The sequence below is a fragment of the Carlito syrichta genome, unplaced genomic scaffold (genome assembly GCF_000164805.1).
Source record: "Carlito syrichta isolate Samal-C Ts95f unplaced genomic scaffold, Tarsius_syrichta-2.0.1 Scaffold310050, whole genome shotgun sequence".
Taxonomy (NCBI): domain Eukaryota; kingdom Metazoa; phylum Chordata; class Mammalia; order Primates; family Tarsiidae; genus Carlito; species Carlito syrichta.
In genome coordinates this window covers 901844-908346 of record NW_007254146.1, presented here as the reverse complement: position 1 = coordinate 908346, position 6503 = coordinate 901844, and the positions used below count along the sequence as shown (strand labels likewise).

The 6503-nt window shown below is 46.0% G+C and overlaps 1 protein-coding gene across 1 annotated transcript in view; it reads left to right on the top strand.

Moving 5' to 3' along the window:
* Window positions 1-6503, top strand: part of CD34 (CD34 molecule) — a 28029-nt gene that overhangs the window by 692 nt on the left and 20834 nt on the right. The window lies entirely within an intron of this gene.

The following is a 6503-nucleotide window of genomic DNA, read 5'->3' as shown; positions in this document are numbered from 1 at the left end:
GGGGGGGGGGGGGGGGGGGGGGGGAGCCAGAAGTGGACATTAGGAATGCGAAGAAAGCCGACCAGGGGCGAGGCTCCAGGTCCAGCGCCCTGGAGGCCAGGGAGAAGGCCGAATTAGGTGAGCAGGGGCATTTAGAGTGAAGAACAGTCCATGGAAAAACAGTCTTGCATGTAAGATTGGAAAGCTACGTTTGAAGTATCCTTTCAGACACCATGCAATCCCACCGAAGAGGACCCAGCCTCGCTCTCCTCACCACGACCCCTTACCCCTGCACTAACTCAAACTTGCTACCCTTTGGAGATTCCTTTCTCTGTCCCTCTCCAAGTTCTAAAGTCAGTGGATGGATCAGGCTGCTCCCAAACTCCCCCACACATACCCTTACTTCTTAAGCTTTGCTCTCACTTTGGTAAAAAAAAACCTTGGTGCCCAAAAAAGATTTCTCCTTCATTGCTTTCACTGGGGAATAGCACTCTCCGTTTGATCTCTTTGCACTACGAGGTGTTTTTTTTGTTTGTTTTGTTTTTGAGTTGGAATCTCACTCTGTCGCCCAGACTGGAGTGCAGTGGCCGCTCCCGGTCACCGCAGCCTCGACCTGCTGGGCTCCAGCGGTCCTTCCGCCTCAGCCTTACAAGTAGCTGGAACTACAGGCGCGCTCTACCACACCTGGCTAATTTTTTTATTTATTGTAGAGATGAGGTCTCGCCAAGTTGCCCAGGTGGGTCCCGAACCCGCGGGCTCAGGCAATTCACTCACCTCAGCCTCCCAAGGCGCGGGAGTACAGGCTGAGCCACCAAGCCCGACTACACTATGAGGTTTTAAACTTCATAAACTGCTCTCCTTTTTTGCTTTCAGCCCTCTAGGACTCCCATATCCCTCCTCACTGCATTCTAAAGGTCTCCCACCATGGCCTTGCAGAATGACCCAGACTAGACCTTTTTGTTCCCAGTCTTCTCTCCTGTCCCCATTTGGGTCCATCCAGTTGGAGATAGCTGACTGCAGGCTGAAGGAAGCTCTAAGTTAGGTTCTAGGCATCCCTGTTTGGCATTCCTGGACTTGACCTTTGGAGCAGGGGAAAAGCAGTTGCTGAGTTTTGGAGACCCTAGAATGGGGGCCAGCTTGTACCCCTATAACAGGGGTGGGCTGCTAGTGGCTCAGATTCCAGTCAGATGCTCCGCTCTCCTTTGGCTACACAGCTCATGATGACCGGGTAGTAAGCACTGAGTGAGGCCCACCCTTTTCTTATTTCCTCAGCTGGCCATTGTCAGTCTCACCCTGGCCTGCCGAGATGGGGAGGGTGAGCAATACAACCTCTGCAAAATCTTGGCCCGATATGCTGAGAATTCATTATCTCAGCTTTGTGGGGGGAGGACAGAGGGAGGTGCAGGGATGGGGTATGGGTTCCTATTCCCAACCTTGCCAGTCTACTTGGGCCAATTGTAACTTTATGTCTTCCCCAAGAGCTTTCTAGGGCTTTGGTTTTGTTTTGTTTTGTTTTGTTAATACTAAGAGTCGTTTTTCTGTCCTGGGGTACATTGTGGGATAAATGAAATGAGTTATTGTACCTTGAAATGCTACTAAAGGGCCATTGCAGAAATGCAATTATTACTGTGAAGTTTAAGGTAGAGGAGGTTCTGTGGTTTTCTCATCATTTATCCCAACAGAAAACTTGTTCTGGGAAGGTCTTTTTTTTCTGTCCCTGTGAGAAGTTGGCATGTACATAAGCACAGTAGCCAATCCAAAATGGGCTCTTTATTGGGGATGGGTTGGATCACAAACCAGAGTCAGGGTGGGGCCAAGGGGCCACCAGGCAGTACTGCCACAGTTGGGACTGGAAACCTTTCAGGTAATTAGGGAACCCCTTTATCAGGCTCAGAGTATTTGCTTCCTCCAGTCACTCCAAGGCCTGTCCCTCTCCTCGTTACTGACAACACCCCCAGACCCCCTCCATCACATTCCTCTTCTTCCTTTGGGTCCTTCGTGCCTGCTGACCCCACACCCATATCCTGTCTGGGACTACATGTAAGAGGGGAAAAAAGAAAAGGGAAAAGAATTTTATCAGATATTTTCCAGAGGGGAGAGGACTCCACCCTTTGAATCTCTGCCATATGGTGACCAAGGAGGAATAGCCTTGGGGACCTCTGACTAATTCAGTGGTACACAGAGCTTCCCCCTTGTAGCTGGCACCACCTTTGCAAATGCGTGTCTTCAGCGCATTCCTGTTTGGCTGATAAAACAAGCAGGGGACTAGGGCCTCTTTTTCTTATCCCTTTGGCTCCACCTCCTGGGCCTCATTCCCTTGTCTTCATCTCCTTCCTTTGCTGAGTCTTTGTCTCCAAAAGCTCAGGGTAACAAGTGCCAAACTGCAGCAGATAAACTCAGCTGCATAGTCTACAAAAACAAATAAAAAGGAGGAACAAATTCCACTTCTTACACGGTCAGTTTTATTGCCTGATTTCCTTTAGACCCCAGGCTGGAGGGCCTGGGTTTACTTTCAGGGCTGGATGGTTACCCAGCTCCACCCTCAGGGTACTTGGACCTCCCTCTCTCATTGACGTTGGCTGATCTAACTAAATGGCCTGCAATGTAGAGAACTAAAAATGTGAAGGTATGGAAAAAGAACAAACACCACCCTCCAAAAGAAAATTCTCACAGTCGCCAGGACTGTGAGAATTCCATATTTTCCTGGACTTCAGACTTCTCTAATGAGAACATTCTCTTCCCTCCTTAACTAAGAAATGAAAACATGATCTGCAATTTTTAGTCCCGAGGGCCCCAACTTTGTGCTAAGAAGAAAGACGCATCTTGGAAGGACTGAGATAGAAACAAATAAGGGTGCATACCAAGGTGTACTTCCTAATACCTACACTCAGGAGCCCATCAGGGGATGAATCACTTCCCTTCAGATGCAAAGGAAAAGGCCTTTTGGCTTAACTAGGAAGTCTGCTTCTTCCTCATTTGGAAAATATAATAAAAATTGATACCTTTTAGAGGGGTGTGGCATCTCTGGGTGGTCAGTTCCATTGTTTAAGAAAATGTCTTAATGGGTCTTTGTGTGAGAAAAGTCTAGAACCTCAGGCAATTTCTGGATATGCAAGGTCAGCCTTAGGCTGAATTGCTGAGTTTTCAAAAATAAAGTGGAACCTTCTGTTTGGGTGAACCCAAGACAAAGACTGAAGGACTCTAGAGCCCAGAAGAAGCATAGAGAGGAAGAAGAGGTGCCTGGAGTAATAGTGGAACAGTGATGGGTAGAGGACGGAAAAGACTTGACCAAGGATGGGTTCATTAGCACAGTAATATCTAATATTTTAAAGATATGCCATTGTCTCTTCTGGGCTGCCCTATAATCTTGTTCCATGCTCACATCATCCGTAAAAATCAGCTACACATTCTAACCTTGAGTTAGTGGTTCTCCGGGGAAACTGACGGGAGTGTGTGTGCCTAGCTTATGGTGAAGTGGTAAAGTTCTGACGACAGAGTGGTTGGGATCCCAGACATGCTATTTGGATATAAAGGGGAATCTCAGTCCATTGGAGACCCTCAGGTCACAGACACATGGTTTTATACTCACCTCAGTTTAGCCTCTGAAGCTAAAGAATGCGTCAGCCTGGACCTTTGTTTGAGGCCAGAATGACTAAATTGATGGTAGACCTCAGGACTGGAAGGGAACTCTAACCAGGATGCTTCCTGAATGCTTCTAATCATTAGTTTTAATTCTGTTCTTTGGAGTGTCACAATTTAATCTGTTCTTTCATGACCTTTTTATTGGGCCCCACTGGATGACAATCTCCTTGAAGTACTTATTTAAATTACAATGACATACCTAATAAAGGAAAGGGATCACCTCTTTTTTTTTTTTAATGGAGTCTCACTCTGTCACCTAGGCTGGAGGCATGCCCACAGCCACCCCGGCGTCAACCTGCTGGGCTCCAGGGATCCTTCCGCCTCAGCCATCCAAGTAACTGGAACTACAGACGCGTGCTATTATGCCTGGCTAATTGTTTTTATTTACTGTAGAGAAGAAGTCTTTCCAAGTTGCCCAGGCTGGTCTCCAACCCATGGGCTCAGGTAATCCACTCAACTTGGCCTCCCAAAGTGCTGGGATTACAGGTTGAGCCACCGAGCCCAGCCCACCTCTTATTTTGCACACTCCACAGCACTGAGAGAGTTTCTGTACATCACTGGTGCTTAAGAAAAGTAAGAATGGGTATACAGATTGGCATCCCTCATCCAAAATGCTTAGGACCAGAAGTGTCTGGGGTATCAGATTTTTTAAGATTTGGGAACATTTGCATAAATGTAATGAGACATCTTGGGGGTGAGACCTAATTTTTTATCTATAGCTTATATACGTAGCCTGAAGGTAATTTTATACAATATTTTCAATAATGTATATGAAACAAAGTTTTGACTGTGTTTTGACTGCGACCCATCACGTGAGCTCAGGTATGGAATTTTCCACCCGTGTCTCACGTTGGTGCTCAAAAAGTTTATATTTTTGAGTATTTCAGTTTTTTATTTTCAGAATAGGGATGCCCAACCTGTATAAATAAAATGAATCTTGAAGAAAATTATTTACTCTTCCTCCCCAAATCCTTCTTTTCCACTTCACAGGTCAACAAACTTTTTCGTAAAGAGCCAGACAGTAAATATTTTAGACTTTGGGGGCCATATGTGGTTTCCAATGCACATTACACTTTTCCTTATTGTATGATACTTTAAAAATGTAAAAGCCATTATTTGCTCACTGACTATACAAAAATAGTCTATGGGCCAGATTAGGTCTACCAGCCAGCTTACCAACCTTTCATCTAGACAAAATAACATTAAGCCCTCAACAGTATGACTTGGTTGCTAGAATTCTCCTAATCCTTACATGGACACTGCCTAATTTAATAAATTTCCTCTTAAAAATACAACATCAGAAGGAGACTGCTCTACCCAGCAGTGGTTGGTAAAAACACACCCCACACAGTTGCCATTCAATCCTGTTGCTTCTTCTGAACTCAGAGGATGGTGCCAAGTACTGGGAGTAAAACACACAAGTATAAGAATGGTTTTGCATGCCTAGAATCCCAGCACTTTGGGAGGCCAAGGTGAGAGGATTGCCTGAGCCCTTCGGTTCGAGACTAACCTGGGCAACTTGGCGAGACCTTATCTCTACAATCAAAAAATTATTCAGGCGTGGCGGCGTGTGCCTGTAGTTCCAGCTACCTGGAAGGCTGAGGTGGTAGGATTGCCTGAGCCCAGCAGGTCGAGGCTGTGGTAGCCGCGAGCTTGCCTCTGCACTCCAGCCTGGGCGACAGAGTGAGACTCCAACCTCCCCACCCCCCCAAAAAAAGAATGGTTCTGGCACTCAAGAAATTTATAATCTAACTGAAGTGACAGTTAAACTTATCCTGAGGAAACAGCAGATACAATTCTGTGCCAGATGACTATTAGAGATAAAGGGTCTCACACTCTGAGAAGCAGAACTAAGGAGTTTGTATCAAAGATACTATTTCTTGAGCTTTTACCGGACAGGATAACTGCCTACACTTTTTATCTCCCTTGTTCTTCAAAACAAATAAGAGGTAGGCATTACTTCTAAGTAATCCCTGTTTTACAGGTGAGGTTTAGAGAGTTGAAGTAACTTCCCAAAACCACACAGCTAGAACATGGCAGGGAAGCCTTTGAATGTGGTCTGCCTGGCCCGAGTTCTTTGTCTCTAGGCTGTGCTGCCTTCCCATCAACACAGGCTGTGGGCTCCCAGTAGCTAGCTTCCTAGCAGAGGCTGGCGTATCCCTTCCTCCTGGTACTGTAATTCTATGGGATAAGATACCCAGGAACTAACTCCTTCAACAGCCTCCCTTTGGGGCAGATGCTAGAATTTGAAAGGATGGGCAGACTCGGGCTGACTGGCTAGGAGATCAGGAAACAGCACCAGTAAAAAAATAAAATCTCAGGAGTGCTGTGAAAACCAAGACCAAGTATAAAAAAACTCAGTCTCTTAAAGTTTGGGAATTTAGTCATTTAGGTTGCAGATCTCTCTGGATTTCTGAGGATTTGCAATCCCACTTTAAAGACTAAAAAAAGCTTCAGTTTACTAACAGTAGCTAGAATCTTTTCAAAATGTACTGCATACGCCTCTGCTTCCTTAGAGTACCAAAAAAAAAAAAAAAACACACACACAAAAACTTTAACCTTTATGACTCAGTTGTATATGAAAATGGTGTGACTGGCCGGGCTCGGTGGCTCAGCCTGTAATCCCAGTGCTTTGTTTTTTTGTGTGTTTTGTTTTGTTTTGTTTTTTTGAGTTGGCGTCTCTCTCTGTCGCCCAGACTGGAGTGCAATGGCCGCTCCCGGCCACCGCAGCCTCACCTGCTGGGCTCCGGTGATTCTTCTGCCTCAACCTTCCGAGTAGCCGGAATTACAGGTGATTGCTACCATGCCCGGCTGATTTTTTGATTTATTTTAGAGATGAGGTCTCGCTGCCCAGGCGGGTCTCGAACCCGCGGGCTCAGGCA